This window comes from Rana temporaria, chromosome 3 (assembly GCF_905171775.1).
Source record: "Rana temporaria chromosome 3, aRanTem1.1, whole genome shotgun sequence".
NCBI classification, from domain to species: Eukaryota; Metazoa; Chordata; class Amphibia; order Anura; family Ranidae; genus Rana; species Rana temporaria.
The window spans coordinates 401173434-401199797 of record NC_053491.1 but is presented as its reverse complement, the minus strand read 5'-3'; the positions used below and the strand labels follow the sequence as shown (position 1 = coordinate 401199797).

Sequence of the window (26364 nt, the reverse complement as noted above, 5' to 3'; positions counted from 1 at the left end):
TTATTATTCTTTCTTTCTGCTGCCGTCCGGGGGATTCCAGAATAATTGAAATGTCGTTTAAGATTTATGTTGTTACTGTTTATTTAGCTCCACGCTTGCGGTGTGTGCGGGCATCTCGCCATGCGTTGACCGCGTTTCCCCACCTAGGATATTCAGCAGCCATTGTGGCGTTAGCTGGAATGTTGCTAGCAACAAGTTTAGTACGGCCCTTGAGGTCACGCTTTTCCTTTGCGGTCTCTCTTTTTTTCCTTTTTCTCTTTTTTTCTTTTCTGTCCTTTCTTCTTGGGCCTCTTGCCCATCCTCCCCCTTTCCCCACCTCCCTCCCTCCCATGGTGTGCCTGCCTCTCCCTGATGCCCCCTGGACACCCCCCTTATGCTTTCTATGGCTACCCCCATAGCCCTGAAGATTTCCTCCCTGAATTGCAGGGGCCTCAATGTTCCTGAGAAAAGGAGACAGATCTTATACCATTTTCATAAACTCCGTACACAGATCCTTCTCCTTCAAGAAACCCATTTTAGATCAGATTCGCTCCCCAAAATTACAAGTAAACACTACCCCACTTGGTTCCATAGCACCAACCCCCTAGCTAAATCTAAAGGGGTTTCGATAGCCTTCCACTCCTCCTTTACGCCTGATGTTCTAGACACTTGGGTTGACCCCTCAGGAAGATATATCATGCTTAAACTGTCATATAAGAATATGATCTATACCATCATTAATGTTTACTCTCCCAATCAGGACCAAACACAGTTTTTCTCCTCGGTGATCTCCCGCCTGAAGAAGTTCAGCACGACAAACATGATCCTGGGAGGTGACCTTAATGCTGCTCTGATTCCCCGAATGGACACATCCACGGGTAAGTCCTCACTTTCTCTAGCTGCCCTGACCAGGCTGCGCTCTCTGTTGTCCGAACTTTCCCTCACCGATGTGTGGAGGGTCCTGCACCCGTCGGGGAGAGACTTACTTACTTTTCCCCTGCACACTCTTCATACAGTAGGTTAGACTATCTTCTGATTTCGCAGTCCCTATTGGACCTCTCACCGACAGCATCCATAGGTATTAAATTATGGTCTGATCATGCCCCTGTTCATTTGACCTTGGGGAAGATTCCCCCCTTCAAATCTAGATCGTCCTGGAGGCTCAATGATAAGCTGCTCTCGGACTCGGCCTGTACAGCAGATATCATTCAGACAATTTTACACTTTAACGCTGACCACGCTCGGGATGAGACTAATTCATTGACGAAGTGGGAAGCCCTGAAGTGTGTCCTTCGGGGCAAATTTATCCAGCATGGGTCTCGGTTAAAGAAAGCTCGCACCATGGACATTACTCGTCTCCTCGGCACTATTGCCACCTTGGAGGAATCTCATAAGCAATCCCCGGAACCCTCTAAATTAGTGGACCTAGCCAACGCCCGTAGAGATTTACTACAAATTTTTGCAGAGCGCGCCCTAGTGGCCAGGGATAAAGGGCGATTTACACACTATGCCCAAGCTAACAATTGTGGCAAGCTCCTAGCGAACACGCTCCAACCCCGTCAGACTAGGAAACACATTCCCTTTATCACCTCAGCCAATGGAAAAAAGGCTTATAGCAATACAGCGATAGCAGAAGAGTTTCGGCGGTTCTATGCAGGACTTTACAATCTTCCCCCCTCGGGGATGGGATCCCCGGATCAGGGACCCGACCCAGGGGATGCTATATCCTCCTATGTGCAGGAAACTGCCCTTCCTCCCATCCCGACGGCTGAGGCTGAGGAGCTTGAGACGCCCCTGGCGGAGGCGGACTTCTTGTTGGCAATCAAGAAATTAAAAAATGGTAAGAGCCCGGGTCCAGACGGATTTACGCCTCGGTTTTATAAAACCTTCGCAACCCAGCTCTCTCCTCTCCTTGCCAAAGCCTTTAATGCTATAGATGAGACTCTTTCCCCATCCCTCGACCTACTACATGCCCAAATAGCTGTTATTCCAAAACCAGGAAAGGACCACTCACTTTGCCCCAACTACAGGCCAATTTCCTTGCTAAATGTCGACCTGAAATTGTTTTCTAAGATTCTATCGGAACGCCTTTCCCCCCTACTCCCTAATATCATACATGGGGATCAGGTGGGTTTTGTCCCGGGCCGAGAGGCCCGTGACAACACTACCAAAACGATTCACTTAATCGCATACGCCAAACGCCACCGTATCCCCACCTGTCTTCTTTCTTGTGACGCGGAAAAGGCCTTCGATAGGGTCAGTTGGCCCTTCCTGAGATGCACTCTGACCCAAATAGGCCTGGGCCAAAAGATGTTAGCACGAATTATGTCCCTCTATAGTAACCCCTCCGCATCGGTTCTGGTCAACAGCGTTGTGTCAGATACATTCTCTATAAGAAACGGTACCAGACAGGGGTGTCCCCTCTCCCCTCTCCTGTTCACTCTTGTTATAGAGCACCTGGCACAGGCACTCAGAGCGAATCAAAGCATACAGGGACTATCGACCCCCTCATCTCACTGCAAACTCTCCCTATACGCTGACGATCTTTTGTTATATGTCACGCACCCACACGTCACCATCCCGTCTATTTTGGCAGAGATTGCCAGGTTTGGTGCCCTGAGCAACTATAAACTTAATCTATCCAAGATGGAGGCACTTAATGTCTCGTTGTCACAACCGGTTTTAGTGGTATTGAAATCTAATTTTTCCTTTCAATGGCGGTCTAAATCTGTTACTTATCTTGGAACGGAGATACCTGCCAACCTTTCGGAGATATATTCCCTTAACCATGGCCCTCTCCTAAACAAGGTCAAGCGCCTTACCGAGGAACGTTTGAATCTGCCGGTATCCTGGTTTGGACGTATGAACACCTTGAAGATGGACATATTGCCCAAACTGCTATATATGTTCCAGGCCTTACCGATTGTCCTCCCCTCCGCGTTCTTCCGGGCATTGCGTTCAATGTCTATAGGATTCGTATGGAGGGGCAGCCGCCCAAGATTGAAACATAAATTATTGTGCTCCCCTATAACTAGGGGGGGAGCGGGTCTCCCCGATTTCGAACTTTATCACGCGGCGGTGGTGTTCTCTAGGCTTTTGGAGTGGTTCCCTTGGCCTAGACGCAAGGTGGCTACCTCGGTTGAACAGGACCTGGCCCCTATAGATCTCCGGGCCCTTCTTTGGGGCCACGAGAAGACATATCGAGCCCTGCTGGATCTGTCACCACTGACCAGAGACGCACTGGCGGTTTGGTACAGACGGAGGGAGACCTTTGCCTTAACCACTGACCCAGGCCCATTGACCCCTCTGTTTGAAAACCCGGCGCTACCTGAGGGCAGGTTTGCCCATATCTTCAATAGCTATGAACGGGATCAATGGCCCACAGCACGACAGTTTGTCAACGTCAGCACGGGCTCTTTTGTGACTGATGAGGAGTCCTCACTTCCAAGAGTTACCTGGCTCACACGCATCCATTTGACCACCTATTGCAAATACCTACATGACTCAAGACAAGCACATAGGCCCCCGACGAAATTTGAACAATTATGTTTGCTCCCGGAAACCCCTCGTCACACTCTTTCTCAGCTATATAAAATGATGTTGGGGCGCTCAAATTCTTCTCTTTCTAAATTCACTGCAGCCTGGTCGGGGGATCTGGGGAAAGATATTAGTGAGGCAGCCTGGCAGAAAGCCTTTTATTACACACACAAATCATCTATCTCGAGTTATGTCCGGGAAAAAAATTATAAAGTAATATCACGGTGGTATAGAGTACCGTCTACCCTCAGGATCATGTTTCCCTCGGCTTCTGACTCATGCTGGAGATGTAGTTCGGCTGTTGGTACGTATCTACACATATGGTGGGATTGTGAAAGTATTCGTACGTTTTGGACCCAGATATTTCAGATTTACTCATCTTTGTATGATAAACCCCTCACTCCCACCCCTATGGTTGCTCTGTTGTCTATTCTCCCGGGGACTTTTAAGTTTCAGAAACACACTCTTCTAAGATTCTGCCTCAGCACGGGTAGGCAACTGATATCTAGACACTGGAAATCACCCTCGCCCCCATCGCTGGCAGAATGGGTCACTGAAATGAATGGAGTCATGCTGATGGAGGAACTCCAAGCTAAAGCTCTAGAAAGTCATGCTAAGTTTGCCTTCACATGGGGAATTTGGAGACACTACTCTTCCTCAGATGCGTTGAAGAAACTTCTTTCACCTGACCCAATCTCCCCTCTGGCCTGAAAGGTTTGAGGGGACTGGAGCTAGTCATATATACTAGAGGCTCGGAGAGCCCAGGCACACCACCCACCCCTCCTTCCCTTCCCTTCCCACACCCTTCTTTTTCCTACCTCTTCTTTGTTCTCTTTTCTCTCTCTTTTATGTTCTATCATCTGAACTTATTCTCTCTTTATTCTTCTCTGTTACTCTTATTACCTTCCACGGATGTATTAAAATGGACCAGGGCTAGTTGTTGACCTCCCAATGTTATAGGTAGATTCCCTTGGCCCATTTTCTTTTCTTTTCATTTTTTTATTTTTCTTCTCGCTGATCTAGTCACATGGTCAGCCCACTACCTCCCTAGTGGCAGCACTCCTAGTGTAAATGTGTTATCTTCATGCTTTCTCCTGGCCATGGGCGCAGTAGGTTCCCAATGGGGCACCAGGGCTAGGAGAGGCAATAGTTGGATGTGTAGGGGGGTATGCGGGAGATGTCGGTGTAAATGTTTTTGCGGGTAATGTAATTGTACCCATGTTGTACCCAATATTATGGAAGGTGATATTGTATTACACTGTGGACCGTCCCACCCATTGTTGGGGGTTCGGTTCTGGTTTTCTTTGATTCCTGTCAAAAATTTCTAATAAAAACTTTATTGAACCTAAATAAGATAACCCAGCTAGCAAAAGGCATGTAACAGATGCAAAGTATTCATTTGTAGCAAAATCCCAGGACCCCTTAGGACTAATGGTGACCTCCAGAGTTAGGGACAGCTGACATCCTTCAGTGTAGAGAGGGTTGCAAGGCATAGTGGGTATAATGCAAGACAATTTTAGAATGCAAAAAAGAGATGTATTGTCTCTTGAACATAACTGGAGGAGAGAGGGTTAGGGCCAGGACACCCATAAGCAGATGCAATGATAATTAGCAGACTCCGAGACTTCTATAGAAAGACAGCTATACAGGTGAAGGCCTCCAGCTGGACAACACTTCTGTATAGGTAGGACCACTGTCTCCTACTATGACAACAGTCTTGTAGTATATTCAACTATTGACAACACAAACAGTTCTCTGTTTACTCCACAATAACTCACTGAGGATCTTCACTCAATGAGCTCACAGTCTCTCACCAGACTCAAGATCCAATAGCCACTGTATTCCCTGAGCTCTTTCAGCTAGCTCTGGATGGCACCAGCTTCCCCTTTTACCTCCGACTACAGCTGATTCCCCCGGCCGGCGGAACCACTACTTCTGGTTGGACAGCAGGCCAGCAGTCCCAACCCTACGCTGCTCTCCTGCTTATGGATAGGCCTCAGACAGCCTAGCAACCAGATGCCCCTGGGATAGGCGTCTGGCCTAGCAGCTCAGAGCAGTACACCACATGTTCACCATGACAGCCACTCAGGTAGGACCAGAACCCCAATCACCTGACTTCACCCAAATAAATAGGCTCTGCCAGCAGGCCAAGGGACTTAAAGAGACCCCTGTTAATTGGCTGAGTCACCCTATTCATTCATAATCTGTCCTTGGTATGTCCTTGTCTTATCTAATGTCACCAGCTATCATGCCACCTAACGACAGAAGAGAGAAATGCAGCAATTCCAGAATTAGGGGGAAATCACTTGATCTCCTAACAATTGGCCAAGGCAACTATCACCTGGCAAATAAATTTGATAGCAACCATGCCTAAATTTCAGGGTGCTACACATTTATTTATAATCCGTAAAGACCTTTTATGGTTGTACTGCATTATACATATACACTAATTGAATGGATATCTATGTGACTTGATCACCATACTTCAGCATTCTGTGGTTCTTCAGGTGGGCTTTGGCATAAAATTTGGCACAAATTGCCCAAAAATTGTCAACAAGCCAGCAGATGAACCAAGCCTGTCTTAAAGCCATAGGTTTTTTATTGCACAACATTACAACCTTTGCGGTTTTGTGGGCCAGGCAAAAACATCCTAACAGCCAATGATGTTATCAGTTGATAAAGAGAATGTCAGAACCTGCATAGCATTCTTGTTTGACGCTCCACAGAAAGAAGGAGAGTCCTCAGGAGGGATGTGCTGGAACTAGAGAGGGTCCAGAGGAAGGCAACAAAGCTCATAAAGGGACTAGAGGATCTCAGCTATGGGGAAAGTCTGCAAACACTGAAATTATTCCCTGTGGAGAGGAGACGCTTGAGAGGGGATATGATTTCAATGTACAAATACCGTACTGGTAACCCCACAATAGGGAGAAAACTTTTCCATGCAAGGGAATTTAATAAAACACTCGACCAGTCTCTAAAATAAGAAGAGAAGCGGTTTAACCTCAAACTGCATAGAACATTCTTTACTGTAAGAGCCGTAAGAATGTGGAATTCTCTTCCACAAGCAATGGTTTCAGTGGGGAGCATCCATAATTTCAAAAAACTATTGGCTGGGCACCTAAATGACCACAACATACAGGGTTATACAATGTACTATTAACATAGAAACACACACACACAGGTTGGACTCGATGGACTTGTGTCTTTTTTCAACCTCACGAACTATAAGAGAAACTGAAGAACATAAGAAATGCTAAGATGCCACTCAGTACCAGTTTGCGAAAATTGAGAAATAAATGACCTCTAATATTGCTTTTCCTTTATGTGTAGATGTTGATGGGAAATGTAAAAGTATTAGTTTAGATTTTTACATTGTAGAATGGGGTGCCTCAAGATTGTGCATGACTTCAAAGGGTGACTTGACTGGAAAAAAATGGTTAAGAAACACTGCTTTAGTCTAGTTAGTCTCTTGTTTTAAAAAAATCAGCATATTAATGATTCCCAGCAGAAGGATATTCAGACATTGTTTGTGATCCTGCATTATATGAAGCTGCTTCCTATTGACTTCATGTAAATCCTAATGTGCATATCTCTTATTCAGGAAACCTCATGAATACAAATAACTAGCACAATGCTGAGGCCCAGGAAATCAATTGAATTTACTTATTTTTTTGTAATAATTAACATTCTTTAAGTTACATTTAATACTTCCTATTGCACTGCACAGGTCAACAATGTGCCAACATCTACTTTTAGCATAAGATAGCTATAACAACAAGGAACAATAGGCGAGAGCTGTATGAATTTGTAATCTTAAATGGGGGTATCCATACCCACATGGGGAATGAGAACCAAAAACTGGGGGTACTGTATGGGACTTGATCTATAAATAATGAAACATAATTCTCTGCATCTTTAAACATGAAATTAAGGGGATAAATGAACTTGATATTGTCAGAAAACATGCTAAACTCCAATATTGCAGCTTCTGAATTTGTGATTCTCCATTTTTAGATAAATAAATATGATAAAATCCTCATGATTATCTTGCAGCAGTTATGTTCCTAGAGAACAAAACATTTTTATCCAAGGATAGGGGTCCTTATTAGAATGCACCACCTCCCCATAATAAAGTCATTATAAGGAAAATATGGAAATGTGAGTTTTGAGGTGTATGCTCCTCTAAAAATGACAGTTACCGTATGTTCCAAGTTATCCATATGTAAAGTAAAACCAAGCTACTGACATCTTTTAAGTCATACCATTACCTAATATTTGTTGTGATGTGATGATGTTGAAATTTTGGTGAAGAAGATATGGTGTGGGAGCATACTGGGCAATCCACTGGGTGTCTACGGCAAAATGAGGGTTAGGAACCTGTAAACTAGTTGGATATGAAGCAAAAACAAGAGATAAAGGAAATAAAAAAAGCTATATATGAGGCAATGTGTGATTTGTCTGATGAGAAGGTCTTTGTCAAGAGAGAAAGTCCTTCTGAGATGAAAAAGCTGTTATGGAGAACACCTATGTCACTATGTCACCCAGTGGCACTACCTCCTTATGACGTCACGTGATGTCACATGATGTCACGTGATGTCAGAAGGGGCGGCATGGACTTGGGGGACCCACACCATTTTTTTCTTCATTTTTACTGGCACTTTTTTTTATTATTCAGCTGTCCATCACATTTCATCAATTTTGGATAGATGTCCAGTTCTATGTAATGTCATTATTGTGCCATATTTTCTCCACTTGATGATGACTGTCTTCACTGTGTTCCATGGTATATCTAATGCCTTGGAAATTCTTTTGTACCCTTCTCCTGACTGATACCTTTTAACAATGAGATCCCTCTTATGCTTTGGAAACTCTCTGCGGACCATGGCTTTTGCTACAGGATGTGTCTAAGAAAATGTCAGGAAAACCTACTAGAATAGCTGAAATTTATTTGGGGTTAATCAGAGGCGTTCTAAAATAATGGCAGGTGTGTACTGATTCCTATTTAACATTAGTTTCAATGTCATTGCTTAATTCTGAAAACAGCTATATCCCAGTTATAAGAGGGTGTGCACACTTATGCAACCACATTATTTTATTTTTACTTCCCCACCCTAAATGTTTCCAGATTGTTTTTAAATTGAGTTGTACAGTTTATAGGTCACATTAATGATGGAAACAGTTAACAGGGGTGTGTAGACTTTTTATATCCATTGTATATATACAGTATATACATTTCTATCTATAGATAGATAGATAGATAGATAGATAGATAGATATAGATATTTAGATATATATCTATATCTATCTATTTATATAGATATATATACATATATATATATATATATATATATATATATATAGAGATAGATAGATAGATAGATAGATAGATAGATAGATAGATGGATAGATAGATAGATAGATAGATAGATAGATAGATAGATAGATAGATAGATACATTTAAAGTTTTCTGCATCTGCAGCCATGTAGGAATTCCAAATGAAACACATTATGTGCAGTTATATTGGTGAATTAAAAAGCATACCACAATTTCTATATGAAGGAACATTCTGTGTTTTTTTTTTTCTTCTTCTTCTTCTACTTTTTAAGGCCAATCTAGTAATTTCAGCTGTCAAATTGTTCCTTTCTGTGCCTGTTACTTGTGAGCATATAGCTGTTTGGTTGATGACATTTGTAATTCCAGTAAGAATATAGATCACGACACATACATGCATACAGTACGGCCAATTACTTTCATAGCCCAGATATTAGATAAATGTAGATATACATAAATACATAATTGCCATCCCATCTCCATTTTCTAGTCTTGAAATGTTTTAATCTCCAGATATCAATTCTCCCCAGAGATTAGATAGAGACAGAGGGCTCGTTGGTTAGACTGTATTCACATTCACTATGACAGCCTAACTCAAAAAAGATCTGATTTAACCGCCAATGGATATTCATGAAGGAAAGAAAGATGAGCAATTTATTGTAATATATTTCAAATACTTTTTGGTTGCCTTACTGTTGTAATTCAACGAATACAAGATAATAATAATAATTACTATAATTTTAAACGGAAAATGTAAAATGTTGAACACAATGAGAAGCAGCTGCTGATTTTGTAGTCAATGCTGGGAAAGCTGAAGACTATTGGCTATGAGCAGGGCCATCAGGAATTATGGGGCCCCTTACACAGCTTCAGGCACCCCCAGGAGCAGAGAACTGGGGGGTGCAACGAATTGGGGGTTGCCCTGGGGACCTCTGGGCCCCTTACAAAAAAATACAATAAAAAAATGTATAAAACATATAAATAATAATAATAATAAAAAAAATATATATATATATATATATATATATATATATATATATATATATATATATATATAAAAGGGGGTAGCCATCCGGGGCCCTGGGGACCCCTAGCCCTTTAATAAAAATAAATAAAAAAATATATATAAAAACAGGGGGGGGTTGCCATCCAGGCCCTGGGGACCTCGTTTAGGATGTTGGTTTGGTATACTCTGGTTCCGGTTTTGATGCCTGGCTAATGCTGGGCTTCCTTTAATATGGTGAAAAATAGCTTGAGTTCATTTGATTTGTAAAGGCACGCAGACGGTGTTAATGTTGTTGTTGGTGGTAAACGCGGCCTTGGAAAAGATTTGATGGTCTTGATCCACCTACGCATATATTTGCCCCCAATTCCATGGCCGTGCACCTTATATTGTTCTGATGAAGCTGATTGTTACACGTGCCTGCTGATTCCCGCCCCCATGCAGCCGCACAGACATGCAAATTAGGGTGTGTTGGAGTCACCATCTGTGTTTGTGCCGGGGGCCTTGTTTAGGACGTTGGTTTATTATACTCTGGTTCTGGTGCCTGGCTAATACCGAGCTTCCTTTAATTTTAGTCACCATGAGTAAAACAGCATCTGTGTTCTGCCGGAAACCTCGTTTAGGACATTGGTTTGTTATACTCTGGTTCTGGTTTAGATGCCTGGCTTGAGCGCTTCCAAATCAAATGATCTCAAGCTATTTTTCACCAAGGAGGCCCGGCATTAGCCAGGCATCAAAAAATTCACCAAATTTCATGGTTATTCCCCTCCACAGAAATCTTTAATAAAATACAAAAGATTTAGTAATTCTAAAGAGAAACCAGAGTATAACCCAGCAAAACACAGATGCTGTTCAACTTATGGTGACTTCAAGACACCCTAATTTGCATGTCTAAGCAGTTGCATGGGGGCAGGAATCAGCAGGCACACGTAACAATTGGCTTCATCCGAACAATATAAGAAGAACGGCCCGGCAGAACACAGATGCTGTTCAACTCATGGTGACTCCAAGACACCCTAATTTGCATGTCTGTGCAGCTGCATGGGGGCGGGAATCAGAAGGCATGCGTAACAATCGGTTTCGTCAGAAAAATATAAGACGCATGGCCAATGAATTGGCGGCAAATATATGCATAGGTGGATCAAGACTATCAAATAGTTTTCAATGCCGCATTTACCACCACCAACAACAACAACATTAAAGCCGTCTGCTTGCCTTTCCAAATCAAAGGATCTCAAGCTATTTTTCACCAAGGAGGCCCGGCATTAGCCAGGCATCAAAACATTCATTGTTCTGATTAAGCTGATTGTTACGCGTCCCTGCTGATTCCCGCCCCCATGCAGCTGCACAGACATGCAAATTAGGGTGTCTTGGAGTCACCATGAGTTGAACAGCATCTGTATTCTGCTGGGCCGTGCGTCTTATATTGTTCTGATGAAGCCGATTGGTACGCATGCCTGCTGATTCCCGCCCCCATGCAGCTGCACAGACATGCAAATTAGGGTGTCTTGGAGTCACCATGAGTTGAACAGCATCTGTGTTCTGCCGGGCCGTGCTTCTTATATTGTTCGGATGAAGCCGATTGTTACGTGTGCCAGCTGATTCCTGCCCCCATGCCTGGCTAATGCTGGGCCTCCTTGGTGAAAAATAGCTTGAGATCATTTGATTTGGAAAGGCAAGCAGACGGCTTTAATGTTGTTGTTGTTGGTGGTGGTAATTGCGGCATTGAAAACTATTTGATAGTCTTGATCCACCTATGCATATATTTGCCGCCAATTCATTGGCCATGCGTCTTATATTTTTCTGACGAAACCGATTGTTACGCATGCCTTCTGATTCCCGCCCCCATGCAGCTGCACAGACATGCAAATTAGGGTGTCTTGGAGTCACCATGAGTTGAACAGCATCTATGTTCTGCCGGGCCGTGCGTCTTATATTGTTCTGATGAAGCTGATTGTTACGCGTCCCTGCTGATTCCTGCCCCGATGCAGCTGCACAGACATGCAAATTAGGGTGTCTTGGAGTCACCATGAGTTTAACAGCATCTGTATTCAGGCTGGGCCGTGCGTCTTATATTGTTCTGATGAAGCCGATTGGTGCGCATGCCTGCTGATTCCCGCCCCCATGCAGCTGCACAGACATGCAAATTAGGGTGTCTTGGAGTCACCATGAGTTGAACAGCATCTGTGTTCTGCCGGGTCGTGCTTCTTATATTGGTTGGATGAAGTCGATTGTTACGTGTGCCTGCTGATTCCTGCCCCCATGCAACTGCTCAGACATGCAAATTAGGGTGTCTTGGAGTCACCATAAGTTGAACAGCATCTGTGTTTTGCTGGGTTATACTCTGGTTTCTATTTAGAATTACTAAATCTTTTGCATTTTATTAAAGATTTCTGTGGAGGGGAACAACCATGAGTTTTGGTGAATGTTTTGATGCCTGGCTAATGCCGGGCCTCCCTGGTGAAAAATAGCTTGAGATCCTTTGATTTGGAAAGGCAAGCAGACGGCTTTAATGTTGTTGATGTTGGTGGTGGTAAATGCGGCATTGAAAACTATTTGATAGTCTTGATCCACCTATGCATATATTTGCCGCCAATTCATTGGCCATGCGTCTTATATTTTTCTGACGAAACCGATTGTTACGCATGCCTTCTGATTCCCGCCCCCATGCAGCTGCACAGACATGCAAATTAGGGTGTGTTGGAGTCACCATGAGTTAAACAGCATCTATGTTCTGCCGGGCCGTGCGTCTTATATTGTTCTGATGAAGCTGATTGTTACGTGTGTCTGCTGATTTCCGACCCCATGCAGCAGCACAGAAATGCAAGTTAGGCTTTCTTGGAGTCACCATAAGTTGAACAGCATCTGTGTTTTGCCGGGTTATACTCTGGTTTCTCTTTAGAATGATTAAATCTTTTGCATTTTATTAAAGATTTCTGTGGAGGGGAACAACCATGAGTTTTGGTGAATTTTTTTATGCCTGGCTAATGCCGGGCCTCCTTGGTGAAAAATAGCTTGAGATCCTTTGATTTGGAAAGGCAAGCAGACGGCTTTAATGTTGTTGTTGGTGGTGGTGGTAAACGAGGCTTTGAAAACTATTTGATAGTCTTGATCCGCCTATGCATATATTAGCCCCCAATTCCATGGCCGTGTGTCTTATATTGTTCTGATGAAGCTGATTGTTACGTATGCCTGCTGATTCCCGCCCCCATGCAGCTGCACAGATATGCAAATTAGGTGTCATGGAGTCACCATGAGTTGAACAGCATCTGTGTTCTGCCGGGCCGTGCGTCTGATATTGTTCTGAAGAAGCTGATTGTTCCGCGTCCCTGCTGATTCCTGCCCCGATGCAGCTGCACAGACATGCAAATTAGGGTGTCTTGGAGTCACCATGAGTTGAACAGCATCTGTATTCTGCTGGGCCGTGCGTCTTATATTGTTCTGATGAAGCCGATTGGTACGCATGCCTGCTGATTCCCGCCCCCATGCAGCTGCACAGACATGCAAATTAGGGTGTCTTGGAGTCACCATGAGTTGAACAGCATCTGTGTTCTGCCGGGCCGTGCTTCTTATATTGTTCGGATGAAGCCGATTGTTACGTGTGCCTGCTGATTCCTGTCCCCATGAAACTGCTCAGACATGCAAATTAGGGTGTCTTGGAGTCACCATAAGTTGAACAGCATCTGTGTTTTGCTGGGTTATACTCTGGTTTCTCTTTAGAATTATTAAATATTTTGCATTTTATTAAAGATTGCTGTGGAGGGGAATAACCATGAGATTTGATGAATTTTTTGATGCCTGGCTAATGCTGGGCCTCCTTGGTGAAAAATAGCTTGAGATCATTTGATTTGGAAAGGCAAGCATACGGCTTTAATGTTGTTGTTGTTGGTGGTAAATGCGGCATTGAAAACTATTTGATAGTCTTGATCCTCCTATGCATATTTTTGCTGCCAATTCATTGGCCATGCGTCTTATATTTTTCTGACGAAACCGATTGTTAAGCATGCCTTCTGATTCCCGCCCCCATGCAGCTGCACAGACATGCAAATTAGGGTGTCTTGGAGTCACCATGAGTTGAACAGCATCTATGTTCTGCCGGGCCGTGCGTCTTATATTGTTCTGATGAAGCTGATTGTTACGTGTGTCTGCTGATTTCCGACCCCATGCAGCAGCACAGAAATGCAAGTTAGGCTTTCTTGGAGTCACCATAAGTTGAACAGCATCTGTGTTTTGCCGGGTTATACTCTGGTTTCTCTTTAGAATGATTAAATCTTTTGCATTATATTAAAGATTTCTGTGGAGGGGAACAACCATGAGTTTTGGTGAATTTTTTGATGCCTGGCTAATGCCGGGCCTCCTTGGTGAAAAATAGCTTGAGATCCTTTGATTTGGAAAGGCAAGCAGACGGCTTTAATGTTGTTGTTGTTGGTGGTGGTAAATGCGGCATTAAAAACTATTTGATAGTCTTGATCCAGTACAATATAAGACGCACGGCCCAGCAGAATACAGATGCTGTTCAACTCATGGTGACTCCAAGACACCCTAATTTGCATATCTGTGCAGCTGCATGGGGGCGGGAATCAGCAGGGACGCGTAACAATCAGCTTCATCAGAACAATATCAGACGCACGGCCCGGCAGAACACAGATGCTGTTCAACTCATGGTGACTCCATGACACCCTAATTTGCATATCTGTGCAGCTGCATGGGGGCGGGAATCAGCAGGCATGCGTAACAATCAGCTTCATCAGAACAATATAAGACACACGGCCATGGAATTGGGGGCTAATATATGCATAGGTGGATCAAGACTATCAAATAGTTTTCAAGGCCTCGTTTACCACCACCAACAACAACAACATTAAAGCCGTCTGCTTGCCTTTCCAAATCAAAGGATCTCAAGCTATTTTTCACCAAGGAGGCCCAGCATTAGCCATGCATCAAAAAATTCACTAAAACTCATGGTTGTTCCCCTCCACAGAAATCTTTAATAAAATGCAAAAGATTTAGTAATTCTAAATAGAAACCAGAGTACAACCCAGCAAAACACAGATGCTGTTCAACTTATGGTGACTCCAAGACACCCTAATTTGCATGTCTGAGCAGTTGCATGGGGGCAGGAATCAGCAGGCACACGTAACAATCGGCTTCATCCGAACAATATAAGAAGCACGGCCCGGCAGAACACAGATGCTGTTCAACTCATGGTGACTCCAAGACACCCTAATTTCCATGTCTGTGCAGCTGCATGGGGGCGGGAATCAGCAGGCATGCGTACCAATCGGCTTCATCAGAACAATATAAGACGCACGGCCCAGCAGAATACAGATGCTGTTCAACTCATGGTGACTCCAAGACACTCTAATTTGCATGTCTGTGCAGCTGCATGGGGGCGGGAATCAGCAGGCATGCGTACCAATCGGCTTCATCAGAACAATATAAGACGCACGGCCCAGCAGAATACAGATGCTGTTCAACTCATGGTGACTCCAAGACACCCTAATTTGCATGTCTGTGCAGCTGCATGGGGGCGGGAATCAGCAGGGACGCGTAACAATCAGCTTCATCAGAACAATATAAAACGCACGGCCCGGCAGAAAACAGATGATGTTCAACTCATGGTGACTCCATGACACCCTAATTTGCATATCTGTGCAGCTGCATGGGGGCGGGAATCAGCAGGCATGCGTAACAATCAGCTTCATCAGAACAATATAAGACACACAGCCAATGAATTGGCGGCAAATATATGCATAGGTGGATCAAGACTATCAAATAGTTTTCAATTCCCGCGTTTACCACCACCAACAACAACAACATTAAAACCGTCTGCTTGCCTTTCCTAATCAAATGATCTCAAGCTATTTTTCACCAAGGAGGCCCAGCATTAGCCAGGCATCAAAAAATTCACCAAATCTCATGGTTATTCCCCTCCACATAAATCTTTAATAAAATGCAAAAGATTTAGTACATCTAAAGAGAAACCAGAGTATAACCCAGCAAAACACAGATGCTGTTCAACTTATGGTGACTCCAAGAAAGCCTAACTTGCATTTCTGTGCTGCTGCATGGGGTCAGAAATCAGCAGACACACGTAACAATCAGCTTCATCAGAACAATATAAGACGCACGGCCCGGCAGAACATAGATGCTGTTCAACTAATGGTGACTCCAAGACACCCTAATTTGCATGTCTGTGCAGCTGCATGGGGGCGGGAATCAGAAGGCATGCGTAACAATCGGTTTCGTCAGAAAAATATAAGACGCATGGCCAATGAATTGGCGGCAAATATATGCATAGGTGGATCAAGACTATCAAATAGTTTTCAATGCCGCATTTACCACCAACAACAACAACATTAAAGCCGTCTGCTTGCCTTTCCAAATCAAATGATCTCAAGCTATTTTTCACCAAGGAGGCCCAGCATTAGCCAGGCATCAAAAAATTAATCAAATCTCATGGTTATTCCCCTCCACAGCAATCTTTATTAAAATGCAAAAGATTTAATAATTCTAAAGAGAAACCAGAGTATAACCCAGCAAAACACAGATGCTGTTCAACTTATGGTGACTCCAAGACACCCTAATTTGCATGTCTGAGCAGTTGCATGGGGACAGGAATCAGCAGGCACACGTAACAATCGGCTTCATCCGAACAATATAAGAAGCACGGCCCGGCAGAACACAGATGCTGTTCAACTCATGGTGACTCCAAGACACCCTAATTTGCATGTCTGTGCAGCTGCATGGGGGCGGAAATCAGCAGGCATGCGTACCAATCGGCTTCATCAGAACAATATAAGACGCACGGCCCAGCAGAATACAGATGCTGTTCAACTCATGGTGACTCCAAGACACTCTAATTTGCATGTCTGTGCAGCTGCATCGGGGCAGGAATCAGCAGGGACGCATAACAATCAGCTTCATCAGAACAATATCAGACGCACGGCCTGGCAGAACACAGATGCTGTTCGACTCATGGTGACTCCATGACACCCTAATTTGCATATCTGTGCAGCTGCATGGGGGCAGGAATCAGCAGGCATGAGTAACAATCAGCTTCATCAGAACAATATAAGACACACGGCCATGGAATTGGGGGCTAATATATGCATAGGTGGATCAAGACTATCAAATAGTTTTCAAGGCCTCGTTTACCACCACCACCACGAACAACATTAAAGCTGTCTGCTTGCCTTTCCAAATCAAAAGATCTCAAGCTATTTTTCACCAAGGAGGCCCGGCATTAGCCAGGCATCAAAAAATTCACCAAAACTCATGGTTGTTCCCCTCCACAGAAATCTTTAATAAAATGCAAAAGATTTAATCATTCTAAAAAGAAACCAGAGTATAACCCGGCAAAACACAGATGCTGTTCAACTTATGGTGACTCCAAGAAAGCCTAATTTGCATTTCTGTGCTGCTGCATGGGGTCAGAAATCAGCAGACACACGTAACAATCAGCTTCATCAGAACAATATAAGACGCACGGCCCGGCAGAACATAGATGCTGTTCAACTCATGGTGACTCCAAGACACCCTAATTTGCATGTCTGTGCAGCTGCATGGGGGCGGGTATCAGAAGGCATGCGTAACAATCGGTTTCATCAGAAAAATATAAGACGCATGGCCAATGAATTGGCGGCAAATATATGCATAGGTGGATCAAGACTATCAAATAGTTTTCAATGCCGCATTTACCACCAACAACAACAACATTAAAGCCGTCTGCTTGCCTTTCCAAATCAAATGATCTCAAGCTATTTTTCACCAAGGAGGCCCAGCATTAGCCAGGCATCAAAAAATTCATCAAATCTCATGGTTATTCCCCTCCACAGCAATCTTTAAAAAAATGCAAAAGATTTAGTAATTCTAAAGAGAAACCAGAGTATAACCCAGCAAAACACAGATGCTGTTCAACTTATGGTGACTCCAAGAAAGCCTAACTTGTATTTCTGTGCTGCTGCATGGGGTCAGAAATCAGCAGACACACGTAACAATCAGCTTCATCGGAACAATATAAGACGCACGGCCCGGCAGAACATAGATGCTGTTCAACTCATGGTGACTCCAAGACACCCTAATTTGCATGTCTGTGCAGCTGCATGGGGGCGGGAATCAGAAGGCATGCGTAAAAATCGGTTTCGTCAGAAAAATATAAGACGCATGGCCAATGAATTGGCGGCAAATATATGCATAGGTGGATCAAGACTATCAAATAGTTTTCAATGCCGCATTTACCGCAACCAACAACAACAACATTAAAGCCGTCTGCTTGCCTTTCCAAATCAAAAGATCTCAAGCTATCAAAAAGGCATCAAAAAATTCACCAAAACTCATGGTTGTTCCCCTCCACAGAAATCTTTAATAAAATGCAAAAGATTTAATCATTCTAAAGAGAAACCAGAGTATAACCCGGCAAAACACAGATGCTGTTCAACTTATGGTGACTCCAAGAAAGCCTAACTTGCATTTCTGTGCTGCTGCATGGGGTCGGAAATCAGCAGACACACGTAACAATCAGCTTCGTCAGAACAATATAAAACGCACGGCCCGGCAGAAAACAGATGATGTTCAACTCATGGTGACTCCATGACACCCTAATTTGCATATCTGTGCAGCTGCATGGGGGCGGGAATCAGCAGGCATGCGTAACAATCAGCTTCATCAGAACAATATAAGACACACAGCCAATGAATTGGCGGCAAATATATGCATAGGTGGATCAAGACTATCAAATAGTTTTCAATTCCCGCGTTTACCACCACCAACAACAACAACATTAAAACCGTCTGCTTGCCTTTCCTAATCAAATGATCTCAAGCTATTTTTCACCAAGGAGGCCCAGCATTAGCCAGGCATCAAAAAATTCACCAAATCTCATGGTTATTCCCCTCCACATAAATCTTTAATAAAATGCAAAAGATTTAGTACATCTAAAGAGAAACCAGAGTATAACCCAGCAAAACACAGATGCTGTTCAACTTATGGTGACTCCAAGAAAGCCTAACTTGCATTTCTGTGCTGCTGCATGGGGTCAGAAATCAGCAGACACACGTAACAATCAGCTTCATCAGAACAATATAAGACGCACGGCCCGGCAGAACATAGATGCTGTTCAACTAATGGTGACTCCAAGACACCCTAATTTGCATGTCTGTGCAGCTGCATGGGGGCGGGAATCAGAAGGCATGCGTAACAATCGGTTTCGTCAGAAAAATATAAGACGCATGGCCAATGAATTGGCGGCAAATATATGCATAGGTGGATCAAGACTATCAAATAGTTTTCAATGCCGCATTTACCACCAACAACAACAACATTAAAGCCGTCTGCTTGCCTTTCCAAATCAAATGATCTCAAGCTATTTTTCACCAAGGAGGCCCAGCATTAGCCAGGCATCAAAAAATTCATCAAATCTCATGGTTATTCCCCTCCACAGCAATCTTTATTAAAATGCAAAAGATTTAATAATTCTAAAGAGAAACCAGAGTATAACCCAGCAAAACACAGATGCTGTTCAACTTATGGTGACTCCAAGACACCCTAATTTGCATGTCTGAGCAGTTGCATGGGGACAGGAATCAGCAGGCACACGTAACAATCGGCTTCATCCGAACAATATAAGAAGCACGGCCCGGCAGAACACAGATGCTGTTCAACTCATGGTGACTCCAAGACACCCTAATTTGCATGTCTGTGCAGCTGCATGGGGGCGGAAATCAGCAGGCATGCGTACCAATCGGCTTCATCAGAACAATATAAGACGCACGGCCCAGCAGAATACAGATGCTGTTCAACTCATGGTGACTCCAAGACACTCTAATTTGCATGTCTGTGCAGCTGCATCGGGGCAGGAATCAGCAGGGACGCATAACAATCAGCTTCATCAGAACAATATCAGACGCACGGCCTGGCAGAACACAGATGCTGTTCGACTCATGGTGACTCCATGACACCCTAATTTGCATATCTGTGCAGCTGCATGGGGGCAGGAATCAGCAGGCATGAGTAACAATCAGCTTCATCAGAACAATATAAGACACACGGCCATGGAATTGGGGGCTAATATATGCATAGGTGGATCAAGACTATCAAATAGTTTTCAAGGCCTCGTTTACCACCACCACCACGAACAACATTAAAGCTGTCTGCTTGCCTTTCCAAATCAAAAGATCTCAAGCTATTTTTCACCAAGGAGGCCCGGCATTAGCCAGGCATCAAAAAATTCACCAAAACTCATGGTTGTTCCCCTTCACAGAAATCTTTAATAAAATGCAAAAGATTTAATCATTCTAAAAAGAAACCAGAGTATAACCCGGCAAAACACAGATGCTGTTCAACTTATGGTGACTCCAAGAAAGCCTAATTTGCATTTCTGTGCTGCTGCATGGGGTCAGAAATCAGCAGACACACGTAACAATCAGCTTCATCAGAACAATATCAGACGCACGGCCCGGCAGAACATAGATGCTGTTCAACTCATGGTGACTCCAAGACACCCTAATTTGCATGTCTGTGCAGCTGCATGGGGGCGGGTATCAGAAGGCATGCGTAACAATCGGTTTCATCAGAAAAATATAAGACGCATGGCCAATGAATTGGCGGCAAATATATGCATAGGTGGATCAAGACTATCAAATAGTTTTCAATGCCGCATTTACCACCAACAACAACAACATTAAAGCCGTCTGCTTGCCTTTCCAAATCAAATGATCTCAAGCTATTTTTCACCAAGGAGGCCCAGCATTAGCCAGGCATCAAAAAATTCATCAAATCTCATGGTTATTCCCCTCCACAGCAATCTTTAAAAAAATGCAAAAGATTTAGTAATTCTAAAGAGAAACCAGAGTATAACCCAGCAAAACACAGATGCTGTTCAACTTATGGTGACTCCAAGAAAGCCTAACTTGTATTTCTGTGCTGCTGCATGGGGTCAGAAATCAGCAGACACACGTAACAATCAGCTTCATCGGAACAATATAAGACGCACGGCCCGGCAGAACATAGATGCTGTTCAACTCATGGTGACTCCAAGACACCCTAATTTGCATGTCTGTGCAGCTGCATGGGGGCGGGAATCAGAAGGCATGCGTAAAAATCGGTTTCGTCAGAAAAATATAAGACGCATGGCCAATGAATTGGCGGCAAATATATGCATAGGTGGATCAAGACTATCAAATAGTTTTCAATGCCGCATTTACCGCAACCAACAACAACAACATTAAAGCCGTCTGCTTGCCTTTCCAAATCAAAAGATCTCAAGCTATTTTTCACCAAGGAGGCCCGGCATTAGCCAGGCATCAAAAAATTCACCAAAACTCATGGTTGTTCCCCTCCACAGAAATCTTTAATAAAATGCAAAAGATTTAATCATTCTAAAGAGAAACCAGAGTATAACCCGGCAAAACACAGATGCTGTTCAACTTATGGTGACTCCAAGAAAGCCTAACTTGCATTTCTGTGCTGCTGCATGGGGTCAGAAATCAGCAGACACACGTAACAATCAGCTTCATCAGAACAATATAAGACGCACGGCCCGGCAGAACATAGATGCTGTTCAACTAATGGTGACTCCAAGACACCCTAATTTGCATGTCTGTGCAGCTGCATGGGGGCGGGAATCAGAAGGCATGCGTAACAATCGGTTTCGTCAGAAAAATATAAGACGCATGGCCAATGAATTGGCGGCAAATATATGCATAGGTGGATCAAGACTATCAAATAGTTTTCAATGCCGCATTTACCACCAACAACAACAACATTAAAGCCGTCTGCTTGCCTTTCCAAATCAAATGATCTCAAGCTATTTTTCACCAAGGAGGCCCAGCATTAGCCAGGCATCAAAAAATTCATCAAATCTCATGGTTATTCCCCTCCACAGCAATCTTTATTAAAATGCAAAAGATTTAATAATTCTAAAGAGAAACCAGAGTATAACCCAGCAAAACACAGATGCTGTTCAACTTATGGTGACTCCAAGACACCCTAATTTGCATGTCTGAGCAGTTGCATGGGGACAGGAATCAGCAGGCACACGTAACAATCGGCTTCATCCGAACAATATAAGAAGCACGGCCCGGCAGAACACAGATGCTGTTCAACTCATGGTGACTCCAAGACACCCTAATTTGCATGTCTGTGCAGCTGCATGGGGGCGGAAATCAGCAGGCATGCGTACCAATCGGCTTCATCAGAACAATATAAGACGCACGGCCCAGCAGAATACAGATGCTGTTCAACTCATGGTGACTCCAAGACACTCTAATTTGCATGTCTGTGCAGCTGCATCGGGGCAGGAATCAGCAGGGACGCATAACAATCAGCTTCATCAGAACAATATCAGACGCACGGCCTGGCAGAACACAGATGCTGTTCGACTCATGGTGACTCCATGACACCCTAATTTGCATATCTGTGCAGCTGCATGGGGGCAGGAATCAGCAGGCATGAGTAACAATCAGCTTCATCAGAACAATATAAGACACACGGCCATGGAATTGGGGGCTAATATATGCATAGGTGGATCAAGACTATCAAATAGTTTTCAAGGCCTCGTTTACCACCACCACCACGAACAACATTAAAGCTGTCTGCTTGCCTTTCCAAATCAAAAGATCTCAAGCTATTTTTCACCAAGGAGGCCCGGCATTAGCCAGGCATCAAAAAATTCACCAAAACTCATGGTTGTTCCCCTCCACAGAAATCTTTAATAAAATGCAAAAGATTTAATCATTCTAAAAAGAAACCAGAGTATAACCCGGCAAAACACAGATGCTGTTCAACTTATGGTGACTCCAAGAAAGCCTAATTTGCATTTCTGTGCTGCTGCATGGGGTCAGAAATCAGCAGACACACGTAACAATCAGCTTCATCAGAACAATATCAGACGCACGGCCCGGCAGAACATAGATGCTGTTCAACTCATGGTGACTCCAAGACACCCTAATTTGCATGTCTGTGCAGCTGCATGGGGGCGGGTATCAGAAGGCATGCGTAACAATCGGTTTCATCAGAAAAATATAAGACGCATGGCCAATGAATTGGCGGCAAATATATGCATAGGTGGATCAAGACTATCAAATAGTTTTCAATGCCGCATTTACCACCAACAACAACAACATTAAAGCCGTCTGCTTGCCTTTCCAAATCAAATGATCTCAAGCTATTTTTCACCAAGGAGGCCCAGCATTAGCCAGGCATCAAAAAATTCATCAAATCTCATGGTTATTCCCCTCCACAGCAATCTTTAAAAAAATGCAAAAGATTTAGTAATTCTAAAGAGAAACCAGAGTATAACCCAGCAAAACACAGATGCTGTTCAACTTATGGTGACTCCAAGAAAGCCTAACTTGCATTTCTGTGCTGCTGCATGGGGTCGGAAATCAGCAGACACACGTAACAATCAGCTTCATCGGAACAATATAAGACGCACGGCCCGGCAGAACATAGATGCTGTTCAACTCATGGTGACTCCAAGACACCCTAATTTGCATGTCTGTGCAGCTGCATGGGGGCGGGAATCAGAAGGCATGCGTAACAATCGGTTTCGTCAGAAAAATATAAGACGCATGGCCAATGAATTGGCGGCAAATATATGCATAGGTGGATCAAGACTATCAAATAGTTTTCAATGCCGCATTTACCGCAACCAACAACAACAACATTAAAGCCGTCTGCTTGCCTTTCCAAATCAAAAGATCTCAAGCTATTTTTCACCAAGGAGGCCCGGCATTAGCCAGGCATCAAAAAATTCACCAAAACTCATGGTTGTTCCCCTCCACAGAAATCTTTAATAAAATGCAAAAGATTTAATCATTCTAAAGAGAAACCAGAGTATAACCCGGCAAAACACAGATGCTGTTCAACTTATGGTGACTCCAAGAAAGCCTAACTTGCATTTCTGTGCTGCTGCATGGGGTCGGAAATCAGCAGACACACGTAACAATCAGCTTCGTCAGAACAATATAAGACGCACGGCCCGGCAGAACATAGATGCTGTTCAACTCGTGGTGACTCCATGACACCCTAATTTGCATATCTGTGCAGCTGCATGGGGGCGGGAATCAGCAGGCATGCGTAACAATCGGTTTCGTCAGAAAAATAAAGGACGCATGGCCAATGAATTGGCGGCAAATATATGCATAGGTGGATCAAGACTAGCAAATAGTTTTCAATGCCGCATTTACCACCACCAACAACAACAACATTAAAGCCGTCTGCTTGCCTTTCCAAATCAAATGATCTCAAGCTATTTTTCACCAAGGAGGCCCAGCGTTAGGCAGGCATCAAAAAATTCATCAAATCTCATGGTTATTCCCCTCCACAAAAATCTTTAATAAAATGCAAAATATTTAATAATTCTAAAGAGAAACCAAAGTATAACCCAGCAAAACACAGATGCTGTTCAACTTATGATGACTCCACGACACCCTAATTTGCATGTCTGAGCAGTTGCATGGGGGCAGGAATCAGCAGGCACACGTAACAATCGGCTTCATCCGAACAATAAAAAAGAAGCACGGCCCGGCAGAACACAGATGCTGTTCAACTCATGGTGACTCCAAGACACCCTAATTTGCATGTCTGTGCAGCTGCATGGGGGCGGGAATCAGCAGGCATGCGTACCAATCGGCTTCATCAGAACAATATAAGACGCACGGCCCAGCAGAATACAGATGCTGTTCAACTCATGGTGACTCCAAGACACCCTAATTTGCATGTCTGTGCAGCTGCATGGGGGCGGGAATCAGCAGGGACGCGTAACAATCAGCTTCATCAGAACAATATCAAACGCACGGCCCGGCAGAACACAGATGATGTTCAACTCATGGTGACTCCATGACACCCTAATTTGCATATCTGTGCAGCTGCATGGGGGCGGGAATCAGCAGGCATGCGTAACAATCAGCTTCATCAGAACAATATAAGACACACAGCCAATGAATTGGCGGCAAATATATGCATAGGTGGATTAAGACTATCAAATAGTTTTCAATGCCGCGTTTACCACCACCAACAACAACAACATTAAAACCGTCTGCTTGCCTTTCCAAATCAAATGATCTCAAGCTATTTTTCACCATGGAGGCCCAGCATTAGCCAGGCATCAAAAAAATCACCAAATCTCATGGTTATTCCCCTTCACAAAAATCTTTAATAAAATGCAAAAGATTTAGTACATCTAAAGAGAAACCAGAGTATAACCCAGCAAAACACAGATGCTGTTCAACTTATGGTGACTCCAAGAAAGCCTAACTTGCATTTCTGTGCTGCTGCATGGGGTCAGAAATCAGCAGACACACGTAACAATCAGCTTCATCAGAACAATATAAGACGCACGGCCCGGCAGAACATAGATGCTGTTCAACTCATGGTGACTCCAAGACACCCTAATTTGCATGTCTGTGCAGCTGCATGGGGGCGGGAATCAGAAGGCATGCGTAACAATCGGTTTCGTCAGAAAAATATAAGACGCATGGCCAATGAATTGGCGGCAAATATATGCATAGGTGGATCAAGACTATCAAATAGTTTTCAATGCCGCATTTACCACCAACAACAACAACATTAAAGCCGTCTGCTTGCCTTTCCAAATCAAATGATCTCAAGCTATTTTTCACCAAGGAGGCCCAGCATTAACCAGGCATCAAAAAATTCATCAAATCTCATGGTTATTCCCCTGCACAGCAATCTTTAATAAAATGCAAAAGATTTAATAATTCTAAAGAGAAACCAGAGTATAACCCAGCAAAACACAGATGCTGTTCAACTTATGGTGACTCCAAGACACCCTAATTTGCATGTCTGAGCAGTTGCATGGGGACAGGAATCAGCAGGCACACGTAACAATCGGCTTCATCCGAACAATATAAGAAGCACGGCCCGGCAGAACACAGATGCTGTTCAACTCATGGTGACTCCAAGACACCCTAATTTGCATGTCTGTGCAGCTGCATGGGGGCGGGAATCAGCAGGCATGCGTACCAATCGGCTTCATCAGAACAATATAAGACGCACGGCCCAGCAGAATACAGATGCTGTTCAACTCATGGTGACTCCAAGACACTCTAATTTGCATGTCTGTGCAGCTGCATCGGGGCAGGAATCAGCAGGGACGCGTAACAATCAGCTTCATCAGAACAATATCAGACGCACGGCCTGGCAGAACACAGATGCTGTTCGACTCATGGTGACTCCATGACACCCTAATTTGCATATCTGTGCAGCTGCATGGGGGCAGGAATCAGCAGGCATGAGTAACAATCAGCTTCATCAGAACAATATAAGACACACGGCCATGGAATTGGGGGCTAATATATGCATAGGTGGATCAAGACTATCAAATAGTTTTCAAGGCCTCGTTTACCACCACCACCACGAACAACATTAAAGCTGTCTGCTTGCCTTTCCAAATCAAAGGATCTCAAGCTATTTTTCACCAAGGAGGCCCGGCATTAGCCAGGCATCAAAAAATTCACCAAAACTCATGGTTGTTCCCCTCCACAGAAAT

General features: G+C 43.8%; 23 non-coding genes across 23 annotated transcripts; 4 read left to right on the top strand and 19 right to left on the bottom strand.

Annotated features, from left to right (window-relative positions):
- Nucleotides 1-10564: 10564 nt before the first annotated feature.
- Nucleotides 10565-10679, bottom strand: LOC120934077. Its single transcript, XR_005748233.1, has one exon. It is a non-coding gene; the product is annotated as a U5 spliceosomal RNA (small nuclear RNA).
- Nucleotides 10680-12190: 1511 nt separating this feature from the next.
- On the top strand, nucleotides 12191-12305 carry LOC120934040. The gene has a single exon (XR_005748197.1). It is a non-coding gene; the product is annotated as a U5 spliceosomal RNA (small nuclear RNA).
- Nucleotides 12306-12733: 428 nt separating this feature from the next.
- LOC120934020 lies at nucleotides 12734-12848 on the top strand. Its single transcript, XR_005748180.1, has one exon. It is a non-coding gene; the product is annotated as a U5 spliceosomal RNA (small nuclear RNA).
- Nucleotides 12849-13551: 703 nt separating this feature from the next.
- Nucleotides 13552-13666, top strand: LOC120934094. The gene has a single exon (XR_005748249.1). It is a non-coding gene; the product is annotated as a U5 spliceosomal RNA (small nuclear RNA).
- A 425-nt stretch (nucleotides 13667-14091) lies between these two features.
- LOC120934035 lies at nucleotides 14092-14206 on the top strand. Its single transcript, XR_005748192.1, has one exon. It is a non-coding gene; the product is annotated as a U5 spliceosomal RNA (small nuclear RNA).
- Nucleotides 14207-14771: 565 nt separating this feature from the next.
- On the bottom strand, nucleotides 14772-14886 carry LOC120934047. The gene has a single exon (XR_005748204.1). It is a non-coding gene; the product is annotated as a U5 spliceosomal RNA (small nuclear RNA).
- An 843-nt stretch (nucleotides 14887-15729) lies between these two features.
- LOC120934076 lies at nucleotides 15730-15844 on the bottom strand. The gene has a single exon (XR_005748232.1). It is a non-coding gene; the product is annotated as a U5 spliceosomal RNA (small nuclear RNA).
- A 425-nt stretch (nucleotides 15845-16269) lies between these two features.
- Nucleotides 16270-16384, bottom strand: LOC120934050. Its single transcript, XR_005748207.1, has one exon. It is a non-coding gene; the product is annotated as a U5 spliceosomal RNA (small nuclear RNA).
- A 704-nt stretch (nucleotides 16385-17088) lies between these two features.
- On the bottom strand, nucleotides 17089-17203 carry LOC120934029. Its single transcript, XR_005748187.1, has one exon. It is a non-coding gene; the product is annotated as a U5 spliceosomal RNA (small nuclear RNA).
- Nucleotides 17204-17628: 425 nt separating this feature from the next.
- Nucleotides 17629-17743, bottom strand: LOC120934082. The gene has a single exon (XR_005748237.1). It is a non-coding gene; the product is annotated as a U5 spliceosomal RNA (small nuclear RNA).
- Nucleotides 17744-18152: 409 nt separating this feature from the next.
- Nucleotides 18153-18263, bottom strand: LOC120934037. Its single transcript, XR_005748194.1, has one exon. It is a non-coding gene; the product is annotated as a U5 spliceosomal RNA (small nuclear RNA).
- A 429-nt stretch (nucleotides 18264-18692) lies between these two features.
- Nucleotides 18693-18807, bottom strand: LOC120934075. Its single transcript, XR_005748231.1, has one exon. It is a non-coding gene; the product is annotated as a U5 spliceosomal RNA (small nuclear RNA).
- Nucleotides 18808-19232: 425 nt separating this feature from the next.
- LOC120934053 lies at nucleotides 19233-19347 on the bottom strand. The gene has a single exon (XR_005748210.1). It is a non-coding gene; the product is annotated as a U5 spliceosomal RNA (small nuclear RNA).
- A 704-nt stretch (nucleotides 19348-20051) lies between these two features.
- LOC120934027 lies at nucleotides 20052-20166 on the bottom strand. Its single transcript, XR_005748185.1, has one exon. It is a non-coding gene; the product is annotated as a U5 spliceosomal RNA (small nuclear RNA).
- Nucleotides 20167-20591: 425 nt separating this feature from the next.
- LOC120934081 lies at nucleotides 20592-20706 on the bottom strand. The gene has a single exon (XR_005748236.1). It is a non-coding gene; the product is annotated as a U5 spliceosomal RNA (small nuclear RNA).
- A 428-nt stretch (nucleotides 20707-21134) lies between these two features.
- LOC120934019 lies at nucleotides 21135-21249 on the bottom strand. Its single transcript, XR_005748179.1, has one exon. It is a non-coding gene; the product is annotated as a U5 spliceosomal RNA (small nuclear RNA).
- A 425-nt stretch (nucleotides 21250-21674) lies between these two features.
- Nucleotides 21675-21789, bottom strand: LOC120934052. The gene has a single exon (XR_005748209.1). It is a non-coding gene; the product is annotated as a U5 spliceosomal RNA (small nuclear RNA).
- Nucleotides 21790-22493: 704 nt separating this feature from the next.
- Nucleotides 22494-22608, bottom strand: LOC120934028. The gene has a single exon (XR_005748186.1). It is a non-coding gene; the product is annotated as a U5 spliceosomal RNA (small nuclear RNA).
- A 425-nt stretch (nucleotides 22609-23033) lies between these two features.
- LOC120934079 lies at nucleotides 23034-23148 on the bottom strand. Its single transcript, XR_005748235.1, has one exon. It is a non-coding gene; the product is annotated as a U5 spliceosomal RNA (small nuclear RNA).
- Nucleotides 23149-23576: 428 nt separating this feature from the next.
- LOC120934018 lies at nucleotides 23577-23691 on the bottom strand. The gene has a single exon (XR_005748178.1). It is a non-coding gene; the product is annotated as a U5 spliceosomal RNA (small nuclear RNA).
- Nucleotides 23692-24119: 428 nt separating this feature from the next.
- LOC120934117 lies at nucleotides 24120-24234 on the bottom strand. The gene has a single exon (XR_005748271.1). It is a non-coding gene; the product is annotated as a U5 spliceosomal RNA (small nuclear RNA).
- A 706-nt stretch (nucleotides 24235-24940) lies between these two features.
- On the bottom strand, nucleotides 24941-25055 carry LOC120934084. The gene has a single exon (XR_005748239.1). It is a non-coding gene; the product is annotated as a U5 spliceosomal RNA (small nuclear RNA).
- A 425-nt stretch (nucleotides 25056-25480) lies between these two features.
- LOC120934055 lies at nucleotides 25481-25595 on the bottom strand. The gene has a single exon (XR_005748212.1). It is a non-coding gene; the product is annotated as a U5 spliceosomal RNA (small nuclear RNA).
- Nucleotides 25596-26364: the final 769 nt, after the last annotated feature.